General features: G+C 37.6%; 1 protein-coding gene and 1 non-coding gene across 4 annotated transcripts in view; both read right to left on the bottom strand.

Annotated features, from left to right (window-relative positions):
- MACROD2 (mono-ADP ribosylhydrolase 2) overlaps positions 1-25,197 on the bottom strand; it is a 2,262,400-nt gene that overhangs the window by 642,378 nt on the left and 1,594,825 nt on the right. The gene's annotated exons all lie outside the window — the stretch shown is intronic.
- LOC129404094 (small nucleolar RNA U13) lies at positions 20,393-20,495 on the bottom strand. Its single transcript, XR_008629687.1, has one exon. It is a non-coding gene; the product is annotated as a small nucleolar RNA U13 (small nucleolar RNA).

Here is a 25,197-nt window from a genome sequence, read left to right as displayed (position 1 = left end):
TTCCTTTTCTTACAGATCCCTGATCGTACTTAACCTGTTTGTTGTCAGTATGCAGGTCCTACATTGTTTGTTTTCCATGTGCAGAAGAACTTTGCATGATCTTCTTGTAACTCCTTTGTTGATAACCTTACTGTATTAAGCCCTATGAATTATAAAATGGTAATAAAAGGAGACTTCAGGGCTCTCTACTTTTGTCACGGATCAGAGAGAACCTGGACCCTCCATGACATACATTTCTTTCACATTCCTTGTCTCAGAGCCTCAGACTGCAGGAACATTCATGCAACAAAGAATCACTGGAGTCCTTAACCAACAAGAAAGCAAATGTGAGGAAAAAACAATACTTAAAGAGATCATCATGAGAATTTCCAAGAGTTGAGGATTACAGCCACTGAGATCCAAGAGGCCAGAGGAGTCACAGTGAAAGCAGACCTAATTAGGAAAACTCTAAGACACATTACACTCAAAATAACAAAATCCAAAAATGAAGGATATAGTACAAATCAGTATCTATCAGAAATGGATAAATTAATCAAGAGGAAAGTCAATAAAGACAGTATTTCACTCAATAATAATTGATGATTATGGACATTAATCAGCATCTATCAACTACTATATCCAATTTCAAGTAAAAGTTACCATACTGTATCACAGTATTGACCATAAAATATACCTTAGCAAATTTAAAAGAACATAAATCATATAATGTTGCCTTTTGGACCACAAAGGAATTAAACCAGAAATCAGTAATATAAAGATTGAACAATTTAAAGATATTTAGAGATTAAAAATGTATTTCTGAAAAAAGAAATGTGGGCTAAAAGAACTAAATAAAATAGATAGCATTACAATTTGTGAGAATGGGCTGGAGCCATACCACAGCGGGTAGGGCATTTGCCTTGCACTCAGACAACCCTGGTTTGATCACTCCGCTCTTCTTGGAGAGTCCGGCAAGCTACCAAGAGTATCTCGCCCGTATGGCAGAGCCTGATAAGCTCCCATGGCTTGTATTCAATATGCTAAAAGAGTAACAAGTCTCACAATGGAGACGCGTTACTGGTGCCCGCTCAAGTAAAACGATAAACAATGGGAGGACAGTGACAGTGACAGTGAAAGTAATATTTAAGATTTATAGGATTTAGTGAATCTTTTAGAAAAGAAAAATGATTAAAATTACTAACCTATGTTTCCACCTTAGAAAACTAAAAATAAAAGAACAAATTAGAGACTTGAGACTAGATAGGATGCTTGCTTCGAACCAACCAAGATTTGATTCTTGATAGTGAATACACGTTTTTGAGCACTAAGAAGAGAGACCTCTGAGTTCCATTGGTAGTGATCCCTGAGCACAGAGCCAGGAGTAATTCCTGAGCACTGACAAGTTTGGCCTCAAAACAAAACTAAAACATTAGGCAAAAACAAATTTAATTCAAAGTTACAGAAGAAAAACAATAATACAAAACAGAGCTAAATGCAATTAAACTGAGACCAGAAAATGCATAGGGAACATTAACACAATTAAAATATTGTTCTGTGAAATATGAAAAATTAATCAGTTTCTGACCAAAAATAGACAAATTACTCACGAGAAATGAAAGAAAAATCACTATGATCCCATGAATCATAAAAAAGTAATACATATTATAAGCATTTCTGTACACACAAACTTAAAAATGTACTTGAAATAATCCTAGCCCTTGAAAGACACTTGCTGAAATTTAGAAAGGTTGAAACCTATATAGGCTTGATCCCCAGCACTACATAGGGTCTCCTGAGTCCCACAGGAGCTGTCTCTGAGCACAGAGCCAGGAGTGAGCACTGAGCACTGCCCCTACTACCACACCCCTCTCCTCCCCAAAAAATTCAAAGCATATCTTTTATACTCTTGAAGAGAGCTATGGTTAGGGAAAGCAAAGTTTAACTGTGAGGGTACCAGGAAGAAACATGATTTCCTTAGATGCTTAAGCACAGTGATTTTATGAAGGGATCATTTAAAGAAACACGGCACGGTCAAAAGAGAAGCAAGATAAACTAGGCCACCTAGAAACTTACCTAGCAAAGCACTAGTAGAAAGGATTGGAAATAGTGTTCCCACAATTGTCTAAGAAGAGTAAACAGTGCCTGTTCACTAAACTATAACCATGGCAGGATTGTTGCTAATACACCAGCCCTCTCCTCCACAAGTTTAAGTTCAACTCAAAGAGAAGTGAGCAAGAAATAGGGAAACCTGCATCCATCAGGACCGAGAAGAGAAAGCACACAGAATGGAAGATTCACAAAGGAATGCATGCTATTAAAACCCTCATAAAAATTCATTCCCTTGGCTATCTAATTTTAAAATGTTAATTATTTTAGACAGAGGTCCAAACAAAGGGGAGTACAAAGAAATGGCATGGAGTCCCAGGTTTTGTCACAGAGGTAGCCAGAATCAGTTAAATAGATCTTAGATCTATGGTTTTAAATCACAGGTGGGAAATGATGTATCCCAGCCCACGCCAATGTTACCCTAATTTTCAGGGGCCTTGCTCTCAATCTGGTCTCAATTAGGTGGCAATCTGGTTTATAACAGTGTTAGTCCAAAATGTCTGTACTTGAGCCCACTCTTCTCAAGCTGATCATTCACACTCCATGAAAACACACTACACAGATTTCCTTGAGTTCTGTCACAATCACAACCTTTACTGAATTTTTTTAATTATGAATCCATTGGGTGTATTCTATTTCACACTAAAACATTTAAACTTTGACAATTTCCAGTAGAATGATTAATTTTAATGGCCTTTATAGTTACAGTTTGTTATCTTCAAATATGTGGCTCACAAAATGTTCTTACACCATTTCTATGATTATATGCATATGAGTTATACACAGTTATACACATACTCAATATATGTTCATAAATTAAATATGTAGAATTTTGTTTATATAAATAAGAACTTCTCCAATCTAGATGATTTTGAAAATCAGTGTCACTGAGTTTACTCAAACACTATTCAGCAACATCAAACATTTTTCTGTCCTGTTCAAATCAGGAGCAAAAGCTAATGCAGGTTTACTTAAAGAAGATGCTCCTGCTTTCATCTTAAATATGTTCTATATAGACTAATGTACCCCGGAGATCTGAAAGTACAGTGAGAATGTGCAACACATCTGCAAAAAAAATGCACCACTTCTTAAAGTTCCTGACTAAAAAGAACATTTATTTGGTGGTGGGTGCAATGAGGTTTACATAACCACAACAAATTAATGCTGGGAATGAAAAAAAAAAAGAATCTGCTTTACAATTGCCACCAAAATGGCTCAGATAAGTATGACAGTGCATAGTGCACTTGTCCTGCATGTGGCGAACTCAGGTGTGATCCCAGGGATTAACATATTTGATCCCTTTGCACCATTAAGAATGATCCCTGAGAGCTAAGCAAGGAGTAGTCCTGAACACAACCTGGTGTTGCCCGTAAAAATCACCCCCACCACCAAAGCTAAAAGGTGCCCTAAAAGGACATGTTGGTTAATAAAGGAAAGCCATGATTGTGTTCATTATAATGCCTTCTTTCAGTCCTTGTCAAAGAACACTGTGTTTCAGGTTTCAAGAAGGTTGTGTGAGCATTACTCTAATTTTCCTTTCAGAAATATGTATTCCAGTACTTTCATCACTGTATCTTCAGGGTCAGGGGAATGAGACCTGTTACTGTTACTGTTTTTGGCATATTAAATACACCAAGGAGAGCTTGCCAGGCTCTGCCATGTGGGTGGGATACTCTCTGTAGCTTGCCGGGCTCTCCGAGAGGTATATAAATATGTGTGTGTGTGTGTGTGTGTGTGTGTGTGTGTGTGTGTGTGTTCCCTCTATGATGATGTGTCAGGCTCTCCGAGAGGTGTATATATATATATATATATTATATAACAAGAGGTATATATGTATATATATATATTTTTGTTTCCCTCTATGATGATGTATCACATGGCCACTTCACTCTTCATGGCTGTGTGGTACAGGAATATGTTCATTCATGCATTAGGCTCGGACAACCCTGTGGAAAGTGACCTGGAGTATGGCAGCAGTTGGGTAATGGAGGTCAGCTGCCAGGGCTGGGTCCCTTGGAGTGAGGAAGGCTCTCACCCATCCCCCTCTGGGGCACCCCAGTGGAAACAGCCTGGTGGGGAGTCCGGTACTTTCATAATGGCAGTTATTAGTACTTTATCAATATGCTCAATTTTCTGCATAAAATGACTGTTTGACATCCATGCCACCTGCATTGCTACTCACCTCATTTTGTATTGCTTTATTGTCTAACCTTGACTCCAGATCCTTTGCATGCAGATGGTTCATGAAACAAAAGTGCATTAGCAGCATCTTGAATTTGTGATTGACAGCCACCTTGCACCCAAAGAGCCTGAGATTTATAAAATCTCTTAAATAAGTCTCCAAGAACTAGCTTTTTTTCACAATCTTAATTCATAATTTAAACAAATTTCACTGTAAAACAGAGAACTCTCTTTTTCACTGGGAAATTTGGGAACATTTTCACAGATCATTAGAAAGTTTTTTTTTTTTTCTTATCAGTACCCAAGCGAGCCAAAGACCTCCAGAACCCATCCACAGCCATGCTCAAGGCCCCTCTCCACATGCTCACATGAGCCTCACACATGAAAGAACCAGCAGAGGAACCCAGGTGTGCGGGACACAGGGCTGAGATCTCCAAGCCTGCTCTGATCAGGACTGGGCCTCTTCCCCCCAGATCTCCCATTTTCCAGTAGTTAGGCAGTCACACCCAGAAACTGCCCTCAGCGCTGTGTAATCCCATCAAGGGCCAACATCCATAGACTATAAAACCAAGTTCCTAGAAGCGCACAGCCACTTTGCAGCTGCGCAACATCTTATACCCTAGTTCTCCCTCTTGGAGAAACTGGCAAGCTACCGAGAGCTTCCTGCCCACACAGGAGAGCCTGACAAGCTTCCTGTGGCGTATTCATATGCCAAATACAGTAACAATGATGGGTCTCATTCTCCTAATCCTGAAAGAGCCTCTAATGGGGCACCATTGGGAAGGATGAGTAAAGAGAGGCTACTAAAATCTCAGGGCTAGGATGAATGGAGACATTACTGGGTCTGCTCGAGCAAATCAATGATCAACAGGATGATAGTGATAGTGATCAGTACCATGTTAGGGCCTCTGGTGAATGAGAGAATGTGTAGACTCCGAGAGTAACATAAAGGGAGAGTTATATACATTTTTACACAGGTAAGTTTACAGGCAACTACTGTTGGATATTAACCCAGAGTGTCTTAGACTTCATCAGTGAATTGCCCCTTTTCTTCCTCCCAGAGAAGCTTGCTATGTTCTTGCTAGCATCCCTAATTTAGTTAAAATTTATCTTTAACATTTCCTTTGTGTTTTACCTCTCATTGTCTCAGTTCCCCAAGTCAGTCTTGATTACTTATAAGCCAAACTTTCTGGTTATTCTGAACTTAGTATTTGTAGTTATTTGTATTTGAAGTGCTGTGTATTTGTATCTGCTTTTCTATTTCCCCCAGAGCCTTTTTTATATTTTACCATAGAGCATGCAGAGAGTCTCTTGCTCGCATGCCTGACTGTCTTCCCTGGAGCCCCTTGGAGGGGCTGGGCTCCAGCTTCCCTCCCCACCCCGAGCAGAGATCCTGGCGGCCGAAGACCACCAGAACCTAGCTATAGCCATGTTCACAGCCCCTCTCCACACATTCGGACAAGCCTCATGCATGAAGGTACAGGTAGAAGAACCCAGGTGTGTGTAATCCCATCAACGGCCAACATCCAGAGAGAGACTTAAAAGCAAGCTCCCAGAAGTGCAATATCTTATAGCCTACTTCTCTCTCTGGGAGAAACTGGCAAGTTTCTGAGAGTTTCCTGCCCACATGGGACAGCCTTGCAAGCTTCCCATGGTGTATTCATATGCTAAATCCAGTAACAAGCTGTAACTCATTCCCCTGACCCTGAAAGAGCCCCCAGTGTGACATCGTTGGGAAGGCCGAGTCGAGATAGACTTCTAAGATCTCAAGGAAAGGACAAAATGAGAAGTTACTGAACCTTCTCGAGAAATCAATGATTGATGGAATTTCGTGATTGTGATCGTGACCATAGAGCAATGTTCTTTGATTAAACACAGAAAAACTGTTAATGCTATGCTCCTAACATTTGGGAGTTGAGTGACTCTGAGATATATCTACTCCTGGGCATCCATCATAATTACTTGACTGAGGGTTCAGTTGCTATAGTTTCTAACACCCCAAAAAGGAGGTCCTGCTGTGGCACTAGGATAGACCTTCAGTGAGTGCAAAACTGCCCTGGCATTGAAATAGAACAGTCTAGAAAGCATAAATGCATGGTCTTGATGCAAGCTTTTTCAATTTAAGAGACAGGAACCCCATGGGGAAGGACAAGCTGAACTGGCATGAGTAGACTTATGTACCTGGAGCAGTGGGGCTACATATCTCTCCATTCTCAGCAATGGAAAACTAATTATCAAATGCTTCCTTGGTAGTAGGGCTGTCTTTCTTGGGGGGACACTCCAACAACAATAGTGAGTCATGTGTTGAAATATGGAATGTAATCAAGGTAAAGAGAAAATGAAGTGAAATCCATCAGTTATGCAGCTGGGGGTGGGGGGGCCAGGGCGGGAGGTATACTGGGGTTTTGGGTGGTGGAATATGGGCACTGGTGAAGGGATGGGTGTTTGAATATTGTATAACTGAGACATAAGCCTGAGAACTTTGTAACTTTCCACATGGTGATTCAATAAAAATAAATAAATAAATAAATAAATAAATAAATAAATAGAAAATAAAATTGGACAATAAATTTTTTTACAAGAGGGCCACACTATCAATATTTTGAGGTCCCAGAGGGTGATACACATAGAAAGAAAACATCACTTTCTAACTGAGGAACACAGTGAGTGGTTCAGAAGATTCAGAGAGTGAGAAGCAGGAATACTTATAATAATTTATTTCATTTTACTTTGTCATGTACAAAAGAGTGAAATAAAAGTCTATTTAAAATAACTGCCAAATGCCCTTTTGATAAGTATAAAGATATAGCAAATCATTAATAAGGACTTTAATAAATTTGTAAACTGAAGTTTCTAAAATCTTTATAATACATAACTGATAGTTTCAATCCATAAGATTTAGCTTCATAAAATAAAGTACTGAAAAATACATAAACTTACCTGTGAAAAATCTAGTTCTATCATCCCTTTATCGTAACACTATTCAAGAATGCAAATAGGTGTAAGTGGTTTGTTTGACTCTCAAGACTAAGGGACATAAATTTAATGACAGAAAGAACACAGTGCCCCCTCTCTTTCTTTCAATCCTCATCTATTTATCTCCAAGAGTTTCATTTTGCAGCACTATGGAAGGCAGTGAGTATAATTTTCTTCTTTTTTACATGACTGTGGAGGGCATGCAAAGCTTTAAAAGCTCTAAGTGCACCATCAGGCTTAATAGAAGGAGTGGAACTGAAAGCTTGTTGTTGTTGATTCTGTATTTAGCCACTAGAGTCCTCAATTGATTGGCCATCAGTCCACTCTAAGAGTCACATAGAGCTAATGTTGACAAAGCAATCTCCACAAGGACTCCTCCCTATCTTTTTATAATTCAAAGCCCATGCTGCTACAAGAAAGGCAGACACCCCACCCCCAACCCCCTTGGTACATAGACGCATACTGGTACGGTCTGGTAGAGTCAGGGCCTCTTCTAGGTCCAAAATATATAACTGTCGAATGTGACAAAACCAGAGTGGAAAGGTTTGCTGAGAGAACACATTTACGGCAGCAAATGCTGAGAAGAGCAGTTTTCCCCCCTCCAAGGGCTGCATTAAATTATCTCCTATCAGAATGCTGAGTTTCTGAGCACTTAAATCAAGTTTTCTTGGAAAATAATTGGTCCCGACACTTGATTCTCTTCCAGAAGAGAGTTAGCAACATCATTAATAGCAGCAGGGAAAAGAAATTACTTATGTGATTTTCAAAAGTCCTTGGAGATTCATCTAGTAAAAGTGACAGAGGGGTGTAGGTACCAGGGAGTGGGGGGGGGCGTGTTATTGTAGAAGGAAAGAGTTATGCTACTTTGTTGTTCAACGATACTACTCTTGTCAGTACCTTCAGGCAAGAGTGGTTGAGTCAAGAGGAGGATCCACTGAAATTCAGCCTGGACCAACTGCCAACATCTGCTCTTCAAATGCAAAGCCCGAAATCTCTTAACTGGCCCATTCCCAATAAAGGCTGTTTTTTTTGTTTTGTTTTGTTTTGTTTTGTTTTGTTTTATGCACAGAGGTACCAAAACTTAGCCAAGTTCTACACATACAGTTATCTCAGTTCAGGCAGCTGTGTTTTGTATTGTGTTTGGTTCTGTTTTTTTTTTTTTTTCCTTCTCTCTCCTCATTTGTAGCAAGTCTCCATGTAGACTGGAGAGTTTGTCTTTGATCTTCATGACAGTGTGAAACAGCCAGTTATAGGTAGTTTATTAGACAAACTGAAGCAGGAAAGAAAAGGTAATTCTGGAGACCACTAAACTAGATGTCGGGAAAGAAGATCTCATTGTAGATTTAAAAATATTTTCCATTCTTATTCTCTTGCTCACAACACCCTCACTTAAATAACAACAGGATCAGAAAGCATCATTTGCACATCAAGCTTGAAATCCTTAAAAATGTTTCACTTAGGAATGATAAAATCAAAATAAACACAAAATTAAGAGTAAGCAGTAACAATAAACCTGCATGGCTAAATAGAAATATAAAGTATAAACTGGACACGGTTATAAAATATACATGATAAAACATTATTATTTAATATTAATAGTTAATATATTCAGCTTTAGGCTGTTAATGTGTGGAGAGATTCTTAATTGCCTTATTTTATTTGAGTGCATCCAAAGACACTATTTCAGATGAAATAGGTTTAATTCCTATAGCTGTTTTTTAGATGAGAAAACTAAGCTTCACAGAGGCATAAATCTTCCTGAAACTCACAAAGATATTAAGTGTTTGAGTCATGTTTCAGACATAGGCAGTCTGAACTCTGAAAACCATACTTTGTAATATGCAGACACATTTCTATTATTGAAACAAGATAATATCGCAAGGTAACATCCTTTAGCAGACAATAAAAAACGGTGACTATTTACCATTGGGGGATATACTATTTTAAAAAGCATGCAAATACAGTCAATAAACCCCAGTAGTTATTGCTTCTGAAGGGAAAACTGGTAGTAAAGAAATTATCTAGTGAACATAAAGCTGCAGATACTCCTACCAGCAGACTTTGAAGCGGAGGGAATTGATAGTCACTATACATAGCTATTAGCTATTATTTTTGAAAACTCCATGCAAGAGCAGAATTCCCTCAAGTTTGAAAAACAGTAAGTGTAACTCTTAGTTCACAAAAGAGGGCCAAGGATAGACATGGTCTCTACATTAATTGAAATGTAATTTTGGAATGCCAAGCCATACCCTGATAGATGATTGATAAAGGAGTCAGACTTGTACCCATTCTAATTTTAATCTTCCCTAATTTTGGATTGTGATTTATAAGCATAAAACCCTAAGGGAAATTGGTGTCAAGTGTTCACCTTCTATAATCACAGAATTTTGACTGGGCATTTTGTTTTTTTTGTTTTTGATTTGTTCTGCTTGGTTGTTTGGGAACATGACCAGCAGTGCTCAGGTTTACTCTGGCTCTGTGCTTGGGGATCATTATTGGTAGGGTTTAGGGGACTCTTTGGGAACCAGGGCAGTGCTTCTCAAACCAGTGTGTGTTGGGGGGGGGGGGTTGCAGGTGGGTGCGCTACTGGAATGATTCAGGGGTTAAAACTAGCCTCTGGTGCAATTTGGATTGCTTTCTGTTTGGTAGGTAAGATAAGGTGATACAAGGGAATGGGGAGGGAAGGGGAAGTAGAGGTGTAGCTGAGGTTTTTTTTTTTTCTCTGAAGAAGGTTGGTGAACCAAAGTAAGTTTGGGAGGCTCTGGTCTAGGGCTAGTAATTCATAATGTAAAGTTTAGTTACATGAAATTTGATTAGAATTATATACTAATTAATTTTAAAGGGAGTAGGAAATAATTAGAAATATAATAATTTTGGTTGATAGCAGGAGTAGAAAAAGAAGAAAATATTCCAGAAAAAGGAAGAAAACAATTTTGTAAAATTGTTAGCAACTAATTAGATGTAGGAACAAAGGAAAGTAAATGGTTATAAGTACAAGGGGCTATAAGTCTTAGATAATGGTGTTACCTTTAATGGAAAGAAGATACACAAGATAAATTCTATATAATTTGAGCCACCTTAGCCTCCAATTTGCTATATTAACAATGACAACAGCAAAAATCAGACATATTATCAATCAAGTTGACGTTTCAGTTAATATAATGATATAAAACAGTTAGCATGAAGGTTTACCTAATAAGTGCTTTGGGGGTAAGTAAGTAAGAAAACTTTTACTTCTTTGAGTGGAGCAGGATGAATCAGAACTGGGTTCAGTGAAGGAGGAAGCAAGTAACTGTTTATAAATGACCATAGGACTACTGATAAGTGATAAGAGACTTCTATAAAGCAATAATATAGATCTGCAAAAGAAGAAAAGTGGCATTTATGTTATCTTGGGCAAATTAGTCATGACTCATGACAGTGTTGGGGGAAAATTGGAAAAAAAAGTAGTAAAGTGAAAACAAGTTAGTTATAAGAAAATAACAACAGAATAAGAAAAAAAAGAAAATGAAATGAAAAAGCGGTGGGTTTAAGAAAGAATAAAAAGGGAGGGGCAGTTAAGGATTGGTATGGCATGCATCCAACCCTGATTTAAATATTGGCACTGCATATTGTTCCCTGAGCACTGCCAAGAGTAAGTTCCCTGAGAACTGCTATGTGTGGTCCAGTATCTCCATCGCATCTCTGAAGAGGCTCATACAGGTTTTTGTTATGGCTAATAATAGGGCCCAGTATGGAGAAGAGAGCTGGACATGATGGATTATGTTGATTGATTTCCGAATGTTAAACCATCCTTACATCCCCGGGATGAATCCCACTTGGTCATGGTGTATGATCTTTTTGATGAGTTGTTGGATTCTATTTGCTAGTATTTTGTTGAGGATCTTCGCATCAGTGTTCATCAGGGATATTGGTCTATAGTTTTCTTTGTTAGTGGTGTCTTTGTTTGCTTTTGGTATTAGGGAGATATGTGCTTCGTAGAAACTGTTCGGAAGGGTTCCTGTCTTTTCAATTTCCTGGAAAAGCTTGAGGAGAACTGGCAACAAGTCTTCTTTAAATGTTTGGAAGAATTCGCCAGTGAATCCGTCTGGACCTGGGCTTTTGTTTTGGGGGAGACTTTTGATTACGGTTTCGATTTCCTTGATATTTATGGGCCTATTTAGGTATTTCACGTCTTCTTGGTTCAGTCTTGGGAGATTGTAGGAGTCAAGGAATTTGTCCATTTCTTTTAGGTTCTCTTGTTTCGTGGCATACAGACTTTCAAAGTAGTCTCTGATGATCCTTTGAATCTCCTTGGTTTCTGTTGTGATGTCCCCCTTTTCATTTCTGATTCGGTTTATTAGGGTTTTCTCTCTTTCTTTCTTTGTGAGTCTTGCTAACGATTTATCAATCTTATTTATTTTCTTGAAGAACCAGCTCTTTGTTTCATTGATCTTTCGGATTGTTTTTTCAGAGCCATCGTTTCCTTGCTGAGTGTTGTTCTTGTCGATCTATCCAGAGGTGATAAGGCAGTGTTGATGTCTCCAACTACTATCGTGGTGCTAGTTATGTCCTCCTTAAATTCTGTTAGGAGTTCTTTTAAGTATTTAGCTGGTCGTTCATTAGGTGCTTATACATTTAAGAGTGTGATTTCTTCCTGTTGTACATATCCCTTGATGAATGACCTTCGCTGTCCCTTCTGATCTTTTTCAGCCTGAAATATATGCTATCGGATACTAGTATGGCCACCCCCGCTTTTTTTTTTTTGAGGGAGCTGTTTGCTTGCAGGATTGTTTTCCATAATTTGATTTTGAGTCTGTGTTTGTTTTGACTATTCATATGTGTTTCTTGTAAGCAGCAGAAAGTTGGGTTTAGTTTCTGAATCCATTTTGCCACTCTGTGCCTCTTGATTGGTGCATTTAGACCGTTGACATTAAGAGATATTATTATCATGGGATTTTGTGTCATTTTTCTGTAGGGTTTGTTGTTCTTGTAGGTTTTTTCCTTATCTTATAGTAGCCCTTTGAGTCCTTCTTTTAAATTTGTTCTTGAGTCTATGAAGTTCCTGAGCTGTTGCTTCTCCGTGAAATATTGTATGGTTCCTTCAAGTTTAACTGAGAGTTTAGCCGGGTAGAGTATTCTTGGTGAGGCATTCATTTCATTAGGCTTTTTCAATATATCCCACCATTGTTTTCGGGCTTGGAGGGTTTCTTCTGATAGGTCTGCTGTGAATCTAAGGGGTACTCCTTTGTATATGATCTCCTTCTTTGATCTTGCTGCTTGCAGTATTGTGTCTCTATCCACGGCATCCATCATTCTGACTAATATATGACTTGGGGATTTTCTATTTGGGTCCCTTTTAGCTGGCACCCTTCGGACTCCTTGGATCTGGATGTCCGCATTCTCTAGCTCTGGGAATTTTTTAGCAATGATGTCTTTAATGGTGTTTTTTTCATTGAGATTGGTTCCGTGTGGTTCCGGCACTCCCATGATTCTTATGTTGTTTCTCCTGAGGCTATCCCCTAGGACTCTAATTCGCTCTAGAGCCATTTTGAGGTCTTTTGCCATTATTTTTTGTTCCCTATATGCTTTGTGCAGCTCATCTTCAAGCTCACTGATTCTGTCTACGGTTGTAGTCATTCTAATATTGAGGGCTCCTACCGAGTTTTTTATTTCATCTACTGATTCTTTTAGTTGTGTGACTTCTGTTCATAGCTTTGAAATTTCTGCTCTCATTTCTTCCTGGATTATCTTGGTGGACTGCTCCAATGCTGCATCCATATCCTCCCTTAATTTATTGGAAGTTTGTTCCATTGTTGCTTTGAGTTCGTGAACCATCCTCACAATTTCCTCTCTGAATTCTTTATCCGAGAGGAGGTTGTATTTCTGGGAAGTCACATAATCCATCATATCAACAAAAGTAAAGATAAAAACCATATGATCATATCAATAGACGCAGAGAAAGCATTTGACAAGATCCAACACCCATTCATGATAAAAACTCTCACCAAAATGGGTTTTGGAGGAACTTTTCTCAAGATAGTCAAAGCCATCTACCACAAACCTATGGCAAGCATTATCATAAATGGAGAAAAACTACGGGACTTTCCTCTAAGATCGGGGACAAGAAAAGGATGCCCACTCTCACCACTTCTCTTTAATATAGTACTGGAAGTACTAGCAATAGCCATCAGGCAAGAAAAAGATATTAAGGGGATTCAGATCAGAAAGGAAGAAATCAAGCTCTCACTATTCGCAGACGATATGATACTATACCTAGACAAGCCTAAAAGCTCTAGTAAGAAACTCTTAGAAACAATTGACCTGTACAGTAAAGTCGCAGGCTATAAAATCAATACCCAAAAATCCATGGCCTTCCTATATGCAAACAATGAGACAGAGGAAAGGGACATGAAAAAAGCAATCCCTTTCACAATCGTACCCCAGAAAATCAAATACCTTGGAATCAGCTTAACTAAAGAAGTAAAAGACCTCTACAAAGAAAACTATAAAACACTACTCCATGAAATAAAAGAGGACATGAAGAAATGGAAACATATCCCCTGCTCATGGATAGGGAGAATAAACATTGTCAAAATGGCAATACTCCCAAAAGCATTATACAGATTTAACGCGATCCCTATAAGGATACCCATGGCATTCTTCAAAGAAACAAATCAAGCAATCCTGAAATGTATATGGAACAATAAACGCCCACGGATAGCTAAAACAATTCTTGGGAAAAAGATGATGGGAGGCATCACCCTCCCCAACCTCAAACTCTACTACAAAGTGGTAACAATTAAAACAGCATGGTACTGGAATAAAGGCAGAGCTGAAGACCGATGGAACAGGGTGGAATATCCCTACACACAACCTCAAATGTACAATCATCTAATCTTTGATAAGGGAGCAAGAGATGTGAAGTGGAGCAAGGAAAGCCTCTTTAACAAATGGTGCTGGCACAACTGGACAACCACATGTAAAAGAATGGGCTTAGACCTCGACCTGACACCATGCACAAAAGTCAGATCAACATGGATTAAAGACCTCAACATCAGACCACAAACTATAAGGTACATTGAAGACAAGGTCGGCAAAACCCTCCACGATATTTAAGATAAAGGTATCTTCAAAGATGACACGGAACTAAGCAATCTAGTAGAAACAGAGATCAACAAATGGGACTACATTAAACTAAAAAGCTTCTGCACCACAAAAGATATAGTGACCAAAATACAAAGACTATCTACAGAATGGAAAAGGATATTTACACAATACCCATCAGATAAGGGATTGATATCAATGTTATATAAAGCACTGGTTGAACTCTACAAGAAGAAATCATCCAACCCCATCAAAAAATGGGGCGAAGAAATGAACAGAAACTTTTCCAAGGAAGAGATACGAATGGCCAAAAGGCACATGAAAAAGTGCTCTGCATCACTAATCATCAGAGAGATGCAGATCAAAACAACCATGAAATACCACCTCACACCAGAGACTAGCACACATCCAAAAGTACAAAAGCAACCACTGTTGGAGAGGATGTGGGGAGAAAGGGACCCTTCTACACTGCTGGTGGGAATGCCGACTAGTTCAGCCCTTTTGGAAAACAATATGGACGATCCTCAAAAAACTAGAGGTTGAGCTCCCATTTGACTCAGCAATACCAGTTCTGGGAATATATCCCAGAGGAGCAAAAAAGTATAGTCGAAATGACATCTGCACTTATATGTTCATTGCAGCTCTGTTTACAATAGCCAGAATCTGGAAAAAACCCGAGTGCCCTAGAACAGATGACTGGTTGAAGAAACTTTGGTATATCTATACAATGGAATACTATGAAGCTATTAGAAAAAATGAGGTCATGAAGTTTGCATATAATTGGATCAGCATGGAAAGTATCGTGCTAAGTGAAATGAGTCAGAAAGAGAGAGACAGACATAGAAAGATTGCACTCATCTGTGGAATATAGAATAATAGACTAGGAGTCTAACACCCAAGAATAGTAGAAATAAGTACTGGGAGGTTGACTTCATGGCTTGGAGGCTGGTCTCTCATTCTGGGCAACTCAGAGAAGGGAACACCAAGTAAAATGTGGTCGGAGGTCATGCGGGGGAGGGGTGACGCGTGCTGAATGTAGACTAGAGACTGAACACAATGGCCGCTCAACACCTTTATTGCAAACCACAACACCTAATCAGAGAGAGAGAACGAAAGGGAATACCCTGCCATAGTGGCAGTTTGGGGTGGGGGGAGACGGGACTGGGGAGGGTGGGAGGGACGCTGGGTTTACTGTTGGTGGAGAATGGACACTGGTGAAGGGATGGGTTCTCAAACTTTGTATGGGGGAAACATGAGCACAAAAATGTATAAATCTCTAACTGTACCCTCACGATGATTCACTAATTAAAAATAAAAATTTAAAAAATTAAAAATTTAAAAAATTTAAAAAATTTTAAAAAAGAAGAGAGCTAGACAGAAACTTGATAGACAGACTTCAACAGAAACTTGATAGACACAGAAATTGACATTTCCAATTATCACTGTCACAATGATCTATTGGAACTGGCGACTAAAACGAGGCAAAGGGATATGCATAATAACATTTAGTACCTGTACTGCAAAACATAATGCCCAAGAGGAAAGAGGGAGAGAAAGCAAGAGGCAGAGAGAGGAAAAGTTTCTCCATAGAGACAGACTGAGGAGTAGGATGGCAAGAGAGAAACTGGGGACATTGCTCATGGCAAAGGTACACTGGTGAAGTGATGGGTATTGGAACCCAATCATGAACAACTTTCTAACCATATATATCATGGTGATTCAATAAAAATGAATTTATAAAAAAAGAAATTAATGACAACTAGATAACCCAAAAGCATGCCACGGAAAACATCACTGGAAGCTAAGAACTTAAAAGAGGTACATAGTTGAACTAATAAGACAGATTAAAGATTCAGAGACTAATTCAAAAATGAGGATTGCAATATTCTAAAGAACAGCAATACAGAAGTTTCAAGTGATGGAAGGTCTAGGAAGTCAGATTAACTAAGAATAGAGGGAGAGAACTATTGAATTGGGAAGTGACTTCCTCAGAATTTATAATCTCTGTGACAGTAGAGGTGATGTTGGTAAGATCCTGACTCTAAATTGACATATTAAGGGCATGAGGACGATGTCCTCTACTGCAATGGACGGATGTGACAAGGCTGACAGTGAGAGTGATGAATATTGGTGTGGGCAGAGACATGGCTGGTAGTACCTCTGCAGTACAAGTGTCACTGGAGAGCCAAGGATGCCCTAATTTCTACTCCATATTCCACTCTGTAGGAAGGTGAGGCATAAAGGACTTATCTTTCTCCCCCTCAGTAGTCTTCCATTTCATGAGAGTTAGAAGAGAAGATATTTTATGGGAAGCTGGATATCAGGTGTGTGTGTGTGTGTGTGTGTGTGTGTGTATTTTGGTTTAATTGGGCACTTTTGGTGTTAGTTTTTGGACCACACCCAGCAGTCCTCAGACCATATTCCTCATTGAGCATTCAGAAATCACTCCTGATGGAACGCAAGGGAGCATTTGTGTCACTGTGGACTGAACTTGGGTTGAGTACTGTAGCACTGCACTGTAGCACTGTCATCCCATTGTTCATTGATTTGCTTGAGTGGGTACCAGTAATGTCTACATTTTGAGACTTGTTACTGTTTTTGGCATAACAAATACACCATGTGTAGCTTGCCAGGCTCTACCGTGTGGGCAGGATAATTTTGGTATCTTGCCAGGCTCTCTGAGAGGGACAGAGGAATCGAATCTGGGTGGGGTCAAAGCAAAAATTGGAGAAGAGAAGTTTGTTTAAATTTACATAGTAATACTAGTTTCTACTTAGAAATCTGGATGAACTAGAGGATAATCAGGATGGCAAATAAGTTTGTTTCTTACTAATTTCTGTGAGGTATAAATGATCTCAGTGAGCTAAACCTCTGAAAAATGGAAATAATAAAGTTACCTCATGTGGTTGAGGAGTAAAATATTTAATGTAGGTAGCCTTTAAAATTATTTATGTCATGGAGTTATTGCTTGATCTGTCACTGATGGAAGTAACATAATAATGAATTTAGGACCATGTCAGATGTTGGAAAGTTCACTTTGAATTGCTTTTCATATTGCCTCTAGTATCACCAGAGTTTAAGATGTCACTTTCCTGTGTAATGAATTTCTGCAGCATCTACTCTCCCTATTTCCACAAGTTAAGTCTAACACAAGAGAGAACATTCTGTATCTAAAGGTTTCCAAGCCATTCTATATCTATATCAGTGACATAGTCTGTACCAGTGACCAGACATTCCCATGTCTGAGGTTCACATTGGGAGTTCCCCTTCACATAATCATAAGTCCACCTTCTTTGTGGATCCAAGGTCCTTTAGAACTGAGGCCTCTCTAGAAGCTCCCATTTATAGTTCACAACTCATTAACATGTGATTTTAGTCTACCCATTTTCAAGACCTCCACTTTCCACTGTTTTTCATGTTCTTTTCTTTCTTTTTTAAAGCAACTTTTATGCTTTTCCTGTGCTGTTCCAATACCTTTCTTCCTTTTTGTAAATAGGATCAACCTAATTTCAGATGGATTCCAATTACCATCTCATCCATTGAGGCCATCCTTGAGATGCTAACATATTTCAACATTAATTCTTTTCCTAGGCATATTATATATTTCTTCTAGACAGTAGTAGTCTCATTTAGGATAAAGATCGTGCCTTTTTTAAAATATCCCACAGTATGTATACTAGTATTAAATACTAGTCATTGACCAATAGGCATACAAAATGGGTTTCAGAGTTCATTTATTTAGTTTTAGAATTTCCTCCTATGGCATAAAGATACTTATTAAAAAATTAAATCTGCTAAGCTCAAAGTGTGGCTCAAAAGTATCTCCTCTACATGGATAGATACAGAATGATCTCTCTTATGTTAGACTTAAAGATACACAACAAGGTAGTGACAAAGTGTCAAAGGCAGCACAATAGGAGAATTCATCCACATAACTGAGTTGGGGAAGGGGTTGAAAAGGAGAGAGAAGTGTTAAGGTCCTTGGAGACTCCAAGGAGGTGGGTACACTGTTGATGAGTGTGATATTGGAATTATGTGCACGATAAATAATCATTAAAATATTAAATATCACAAAACTTCAATCTGAGTTGAGACTTGTTACTGTTTTTGGCATAACAAATACACCATGTGTAGCTTGCCAGGCTCTACCGTGCGGGCAGGATAATTTTGGTATCTTGCCAGGCTCTCTGAGAGGGACAGAGGAATCGAATCTGGGTGGGGTCAAAGCAAAAATTGGAGAAGAGAAGTTTGTTTAAATTTACATAGTAATACTAGTTTTAAATATTTTTTATTTAAAAAATATTTAAAAATATTTTTAATATTTAAATAAATATTTTAAAAATATTTAAAAATATTTTTAAAAAATCTAAAAAATATTCAAAATATTTTACTATTAAAAGAAAAACAAGTACCTCCCCTAGTTTGAGAGTTTTATTTTTCAAATTACCTGGGACTCTACTATTATGAGTTCATCCTTTGAGTTTTATATACTCTTCTATCTTTTAGCATTTCTAAGAAAAGGGAGACTGTTCCCAAGAGGGGCAATGTCTTAACACAACAAGGTATGATTTTGCCTGAAAGTTCAGATGACTGACAGAGATAAAGATGAAGAGCAAAATACTGTCACCTTTTGATATAGGCGATATACCTATGAAGAAAGAAGAAAAGGAAACGGAGACAATATAAAAGGATAGGAAAGGGTTGATGGAGTTCACCCACTGTACTGAATTTTTAAGATTTGACTACTCAGTGCGGACATGACTATTCAGTCAATCAGTAAGTTTCTTTTCACATCTATGACTTGTCTTCTTTTCTAAATTCAAACTGTTTTCATATGTTATACCATTCATATATCTCAAGTAATTTGAAGCAAGGTACAAGCCACTATTCAACTGTGAAATCACCAGAACACTCAGAATAGAATACCAGCAGGGTTCTAGTTTCATTTGTAGATGAGATACTGACAATCCTACACACCAATTTCTTCTTACTGGTTTAAATTAATAGTTTCTCTCACTCCCCTTTTAATTGAATGGAAATGTGGCTAAAATATCTTCTTAATGTGTTCCATACTTCTTTAGCACAAATACTTACTAACAGGGTCCTATATCTAAGTTGATGTGTTGATGTAAATCCTACATTTAATCATATTCAGATTTTGATCATTAATCTTTATTCAAATAAAAAGCAGAAATAGAAATATTCATTACCTACAAAAAGACGGGCTGGAGTGATAGCACAGCAGTAGGGCTTTCACCTTTCACACGGCTGGCTCGTGTTTGATTCCTCTGCCCCTCTCAGAGAGCCTGGCAAGCTACCCGTGGCATATTGGATGTGCCAAAAACAGTAACAATAAGTCTCACAATGAGAGACGTTACTGGTCCCCATCGAACAAATCGATGAACAACGGGATGATATTGACAGTGACAAAAAGACATTAGATTCTAGTGGATGGAAGCATAAAATAAAAAGTCTTTATAAATAGTAAGAAAAAAAAAAGGTTTGTCTTCTGAATACAGTCACCAAGTTGGCATGTAAGGAGATGTGTGTAAATTGGACTGGAGTGATAGCACAGCAGGTAGGGTATTTGCCTTATACATGGCCTACCCGGGTTTGATTCCTTCATCCCTTTCAGAGAGCTACTGAGAGTATCCCGCCCGCACAGCAGAGTCTGGCAAGCTACCCATGGTGTATTCGATATGCCAAAAACAGTAACAACAAGTCTCACAATGGAGAGTTACTGGTGCCCGCTCGAGCAAATCGATGAACAACGGGACAACAGTGCTATAGTGCTACAGTGCTGTATGAAAATATCTTGAATTTTACCTAAAATCTCGATAATTTAAGCTAAGCTAAATTATAAACTCTATTATAGAGTAAGAACTTTCCACAAATATATATGAACTGATACTACTTTGGTGGCTGGTATATTATGGACAGATATGAAAAGTTACCCCCACCCCATTCCCACATCCTCAGACCCACAGCCATCAGGTCCTGGGGAATGTGCATGCAGATTTGTTTAGAGTTATCAGCAAAGTTCTGCCTCTTTTGTTTTTATTCACATTAGATGGGTAATGTGCCAAATGCCTAACAAGTTTTAAGGGAGGCACATGTCACACAAATATGTGAACACTCGATCATCATTTTATGAACAGGAAAGGGATCCAAAACCCTGCCTCTTTTGTGGAACCTAACTCAGGATTGCAAGTCACTTGTCTAACAGTTTGTTTACTGAAAAGCAGTCAGTGAACATTGACTGACCAGGTTAGCTAAGTCTAAGTGGCTAAGGCACCTATAAACTCCAGAATGGAATGTGGCCGAAACACCATACCCATTCCACTTGACTACAAAACAGCATATGTCTCATTTCATGCTAAAAGTAAAATTCCAGTATTATCATTGCAACAAACACATTGTTTAAATGCATTCATAGGTCATGATATGACAAAATGTCCGATTCCTCCTATGAAAGATTACTTCATTCTAAGGTACACTTTTATTCTAAGATTTGAATCTCAATTATCTTTAATTATAATTCCCACTACATAGAATAGAAAAAAAAATGTACCTCCAGAGAAACATGGAAAGAAAGCATCAATCAAAGGAAAATACAAACAAGCTGGCAGTGGGGCTGCTTAAGATAGCTGCTTAAGACAGAAAAGGAGAAAAATAATCTAATTAGGTCTGCCTCCATGGGGAGGTAAGTGGCTCCTAAGAATATTGAGTCCTAACCAGTGTTTATGGGAAATTAACCGTGGGCCATTCACAGTTGTAGGCATTTGAGATACAATGACTAAGGCATGTACCTTGCCTTCAAGCAATCCAAGTGAAAAATATACTTTTCCAAAAGAGCATTAAGGAAGGTAGAAAGAAAGCTAACTCTGAGGCAGAACAATCAATTGTCTGTGTGGGAAAGGAAGTGATATTTTAAGATGAATTTTTGAAAGACAATTAGTGTTGTACCTAAAGAACAGAGAAAGAACATTTTTCAAAAAAAGCAGGACCATTATAATGAGTTTAAGGGCCGGAAAAAGTCATACAAAGCATTTTTTTAAATAATGTGGCTATGTTTGATGACATCTTTTAGACATTTAGAATGTAATAAAACTAGGGGAAAAGTTATAAAATTAACTTAACATTATATATTTAATATAATATTAATACAATTAAGCATTTTATTAAATATGAATATACTTATATAAATTAAATGTATCATAAAAATTTTTCTCTAGAGATACTTCTAGTGAAGAAGTTTGGAAAACTCATTTGGTATTCTCAATATATTTATGCACTGCCCCTTCTTAATAAACAGTTTAAATAAATTACTTTCTCTTTTTAGAAAATGATAGTTAATAGGAATAAAACCAACAGCAGCAAATTCAGCCAGATGGATTTGTCACCTTGTATGTAATTTGATGGCAATAGTCACTCATCAAATGAATAAAACAAAACTATTCAAAACTAGTCTTGAGAGATAATAAACGGGGAATTCATTCAAATGGAGGAGGCAAAAATAGGATACTCAGTTGCAAGATAGTTTTGGTATAAAGTATTCAGTAAATTTGTCCTTAAATGTAGCTTTAAAATTAGTGTTTAAAGTTTAATGTTTAAAGTTGTTTTCATACTAAGCCCATTTAACATTTGAAAATTAGTACTATTTCTGCCATCCTTTCCTGGAGTTAAGATAAATCAAATAGCTCACAAAGTCTAAGTCAGGTATGGCAAATATTTGGCTCATCCACACCTAGGATATTCTGCTTTTATGGCAAGACACTTTCACTTTGAACTCACCATTGGACTTAAAATACTTTTCATTTTAGACCTTCAGGTTGCAGCCCTTTCTCTGTTCTGAAACTAACACAGAATATAGATCATATTGGCCATCCTGGTTTTGTCAAAATTCCTGACATAATGAACTCGTAAGGAGTTTTGAAATTATTTCAAGAGTATTATGCATCAATGTATGTATCAGGACCTGCCTTTAACAAAAATAGCAAGCTTTCTATGTGTGTGTATATTATTACCTAATAACTGTACTTGCCAATATATAGTTAATGAATCATTTGTAGAATATTAGAATTTACAGATGCCTTTTTGTAAATTATAAACTAGAAACCTATACACTATAATTAATGTGGACAAATCAAACACCCTCTCCCCCCCAAAAAAAAACCTCTTGCTGGATGTTTTGGGAACACTGATTCTTGGTTATACTCAGCATGGACCATTACTATTATCACATGAGAAAGGTACCTAAAATGGCATCACCCTCAAGTGATATCAGTCTCAATGCAGATACCAGTATCTTTTGTAGAAATTAACATTGAGGCACAAAAGTATTACCCAAAACAATTTTATTTTTGTCATTAAATATTACTCTATTTTTATTAAACTTGAGATTGAGCATGTCATGTGAGTTTCAATCCAACAAATAAAAAACGTATCAATGAAATTAAAATGCCCCTTTGATATTTAAAAGTGAGGTTATAGTATATACTTCTGTATATATCCTATAAACTTTGTATGTGCAAATATGTCTGAAATATAATTTTATTTTCTTAGACTGGAGCAACAGCTCATAGGGCATTTGCCTTGCATGCAGCCAACCCAGGTTTCATTCCTCTGTCCCTCTTAGAGAGCCGGGCAAGCTACCGAGAGTATCCCACCTGCACAGCAGAGCCTGGCAAGCTCCCCATGGCATATTTGATATGCCAAAAATAGTAACAACAAGTCAACAAGTCTCACAGTAGAGACATTACTGGCGCCCACTCAAGCAAATTGATAAATAGAATGACAGTGCTACAGTGCAGTTTTCAATGTTTCGCTTTGAGAATTATGGAAGCAACAAGTCATGGCATGTTTTGAAAAGCAGACAAGTTATACAAGTATAAGGGGTTCTCTTCACTTTTGATTTTATAGGTAGCTTGCAAATTGTCCTACAGTAAATCTTTTTTATTTTTTTATTTTGAAATAAACTGTATTGGTGCAATGAATTTTTTATGATCTCTACTTTTCAGAGAAAAAAAATATGTCCCAGTAAGAACTGGCATTATTAGGTTCCCAGAAACATTCAGAATGTATCTGTGAACATACACACTGTCCATGCAAAGGTCATGATTTCAAATTTTATAAGTATTTGCATTAATGATTTTCCAGTGTAAATTTTCATCTCTATAGTTTCTAAGGGAGACGTTCTGTAATATGCAGAAAAAAATTGGCAAGAAGGGAATTCTCTCTGGAAACAAACTTTCATCATACCTTTTAGATATCACTTACATAAGCAGGAAAATATCACCAGTTCTATGTTCAATAAAATATACAAATAAAGCTAATCTTATTCTATATTTTAAAACATATTTTGCAGAGGATTTTTATTTAAAATATCCACTGATTTTTCTTGCATATAAGAGGCTTCCTATATGCCTTCGATTCATAAACAAAAGATACAGTAGTTTAGAAAAATTTAAACCTGAGTTCTATATTCAGTTACCAGGTATCAGAGTGGTTTGTTACCAGAAGAGTTCATTTTATTCACTGACAGTTTACTGCAGTGGCTGGAAACAGCGGGCTGTTAATAGTGCAAAATTTGAAATAGTAATAAAAAGCAGATTTAATTAAGCTCCAAAGATCAGAAGATCTATAACAGATATGGACAACTATCTCTGTTTTAAAATGGAGAAGAATAAAGGAGGGTTAATAACTTGCCTACAGTAATTTAGTCAGTATATACTGCAATACACCCAGCACAGTTTTAAGATTTTTATATCCTGCTCTAACGCTCATTAATGATATGACACTGTTTCTTGTTGTCCTGGCAAGGACAATTGAGCATAAACTTTAAAAAAGTAACATAACCTTAATATTAAGGGAACATAATGAAGGTATCAAAAATGGGGGGGGGGGAAGCACTAACACATAGCAAGGAGAATTAAGTTCTGGCAAAAGTAGAAAGAAATGATCTCAAATAAATAGCTAGAAAATGATACTTTATTATTGACTTCTAAAGAAAATCAAGTGTAGGGCACTTATCCTGGGAAACATTTCCAACATGAATCTTATGTGAAAAATGCAATGTAAAAAAAAAATTAAAAGCCATTCAAGGTTAAGAAGAGAGCCTTTTTATTTGCTCATCTTGTCTGCAACCATGCTCAATTCACCATTGCAGTAAGAAGCTTTGCTCTGAGACTTGCAGAACTCATTTTAAAAATCAGTGACAGGAAAAAAGAAAAGAAAAGAAAAGATCACCAATCATATGCAAATTACGCAGGCTCTGGCAATTGAATAGAAATGGGAATTCCCTCCTTTAAGTGCTGTGTCATTCAGGGTCAAGAAAGGCAAACAGAATCCACAAAAGTTATTTTATCAGAGAATGTAAAAGAAGGGATTAGTTAAACAAAATTTGGAGGGCTGAATAGTTTCATGGGTACTCACAGCAGGAAGCCTTTGGGACCCAAGGAGCTGGGGTTCAAATCTCTGAAAAAGCAGTTGATGGGTGGCAGAACATCCCACCAAAAATATATATGCCACTTTGCCCTATGCTTGACTGTGAGTTAAATTCAAAATAGCAGTCATAAAAATGGCATTCTAACCTTCCTTTTACTTCCTGAAGATAGGAAATAGAAGAAATGTTTTTTTTGAGACAGTTAAACCATAGACATCTGCAGAAAAGTTGCTGAGACCATTTTGTCATTAACATTGCCATGTATTTATTACTTTTCCACAGTTGTCTCTTCAAAAGCCTTTTGTTTGTTTGTTTGTTTGTTTGTTTGTTTGGTGCTCATACCCAACAGTGCTCATGGCTTGCTCTCGGCTCTGCACTCAGGTGGTGCATTCCAGGTGGGGTTCAGAGGACCATATGGGATGCTG

Source organism: Sorex araneus, chromosome 3 (assembly GCF_027595985.1).
Source record: "Sorex araneus isolate mSorAra2 chromosome 3, mSorAra2.pri, whole genome shotgun sequence".
NCBI lineage: Eukaryota > Metazoa > Chordata > Mammalia > Eulipotyphla > Soricidae > Sorex > Sorex araneus.
This window is presented reverse-complemented; position numbering and strand designations above follow the sequence as displayed.